Here is a 2,078-nt window from a genome sequence, read left to right on the forward strand (position 1 = left end):
TCTTTATTTATTTCATACCATTCCTGTGTGCCAGCAGCCTGCAACACAATTCTTGGGTATGTTTTTCTCTAGACTTAAGGACTCTGTGGGCTTGTCAAGCTATTGCAGAATTATGCCTTCAGGAATTGTGGCCACTCCTATCATTTCTTTTCAGCCTACATCTTAATCAGTGGTTTGGGCTGAATGGATGTCTCAATTTTATCTTTTATCAGTTGAAAGTTAAAAATAGTCCCATTTTTCAACCCTGAAATCCCAGAATTTAAGGCTTTCTGTTTTTTCTTTCATCCCATCCTGCAAACGGGCCAGCTCTTTTCTGGATTTGTTTCATTTTTAAAATACCAAATGCAGGTAATGACAAGTAATGCATGCTAGTCATGTTCCATTTCAATACCTTTCCAGCCAAAGCCCTAAGTTCGCGGGGAAGACCATCTGCCTCCCCTGTTACTGCCACTTTTCCAACCACCTATAGCTTTAGCCTCAAGGAACTGCCACCAATTTTTATTTTCATACAGCAGCACCCCACTCCTCATATCAGTTTTTATATTCATCCACCGGCTGCACAGAAAGCTCCCCCCAATCTCCAGTAGCTGGCAACAACAAACAAATTGCTTGCCCACGTTGTGTTCCGAGTGCCCTGGCGGTGAGCACCTTGCCTCTGCTACACATGCCCACATCAGGGACCCCAGCTGAGGGGCCAGCGTCCTGTGTGGCATAGGAAGGACGGGAGGTGTTCAATCACAAGTAAGGTCTTTGCCTGGAAGCAGCAGAGTTACTTCCCACATCCCTTTCATCCAGTTCAGCATCACTGAGCGTGGGAGGATTTTCTTCCCATTACGAAGAAGGTGGAGTAAGTGTTTTCAAATGATGCAGCCTACTACACTCTACTGAGAAACCAAACTTATGAAACCTCAGAGTTGGAGGGCTGCTCGGCCAGCTCCGTAAAATCAGTGCAATCATGAGGATTTTTATAAAGTCCATCATCGTCCTGAAAAAGAAAGAAATAAAAATAAACCAATGGACTTAAAAATAAACCGGCCCCGCCCCGCCCCGCCCTGACCCCGCCCCCGCCTCGCCCGCCCCGCCCCGCCCCGCCCCGTGCTGGGCAAGACCCGTCGGGACCGCGGCGGACAGCGCCCCCTGCCGGTGAGTCGCCGGCGGAGACTGTAGCCGGAGCAAAGGGAGAATTTGTTTCCTCGTTTTGCTTCTTGATCTGGACCCTCAAATTCAAAAAGCAGAATCTGAGAAATACCCACCGCATTCTAAAGTCCCTTTCCCCTGCGCCTGAAATCTGATGCTCCTTTGATGCTGAGGCGCATCGAGCCAGTCAATACCCCTCCTATAGTGGACAACGCTACTTGGTCTGTTACGTTCTCATCCCGGAACCGTCACAAACATACGTTCAACTTAACGGCTAAGAAGAAACGAGATTCTTGACCCGGGAGAGGGAGCTCGAGTAATCTGCAATTCAGATTTTGTGTTTATTGATTACAGGCCGGCGTAAGAGCATCTCGCAAGTTTCTGAGTCCCGACACTCCCGGAGCGCACATGTCGCAGGCACCTCAGTTCACTGGTGTCCACGGAACCCGGCGCCACGCGCTAACCGAGAGTCGCGGGCGGTGGGAGCGGCCGGGGCTGGCGCGTGTGAGCTGCGCGCGCCCTCTGCTGGCCGCAGGGCGTCAGGGCCGCAGCTCCCCGGGCCCCGGGGCCGCCCCCGCCGCCGCCCGCCGCCGCCGCCCTCCTGCGCTCAAGGTCGCGCGGCCGCGAGCCCCGGGCGTGTTCGGGTTCCGGGGCCGGGGCCGGGGCCGACCCACGCGGCGCGCAGCCCGGGCCTCACACGGGAAGCCTGGAGGAAGGGACCCCCCTGGAGCGTTGTTGCGGCTCAACGAACCCTCTCCCACCGCCACGCTGGGTTTGGTTTTGAGCGACGCAAATCTCATCTTCAACAGGATCGCCTCTTTGCGGAATTAGGAACTCGGGAAACAAACCACGGACGATATTTTAGACGATTTCGCTTTCACCTGACACCCGAGAAGAGAACCCCTTTTGCATAAGCGCTCACCCTGGGGTCACGGGGCCTG

At 54.0% G+C, this 2,078-nt stretch overlaps 1 long non-coding RNA gene across 1 annotated transcript; it reads right to left on the minus strand.

Annotated features, from left to right (window-relative positions):
* Positions 1–482: 482 nt before the first annotated feature.
* On the minus strand, positions 483–1,544 carry LOC112641965 (uncharacterized). Its single transcript, XR_003124907.3, has 2 exons — positions 1,254–1,544; positions 483–985 (listed from the first exon to the last, which is right to left on the minus strand). It is a non-coding gene; the product is annotated as an uncharacterized LOC112641965 (long non-coding RNA).
* Between the last annotated feature and the right edge of the window lie 534 nt (positions 1,545–2,078).

Source organism: Canis lupus, chromosome 21 (assembly GCF_003254725.2).
Source record: "Canis lupus dingo isolate Sandy chromosome 21, ASM325472v2, whole genome shotgun sequence".
NCBI lineage: Eukaryota > Metazoa > Chordata > Mammalia > Carnivora > Canidae > Canis > Canis lupus.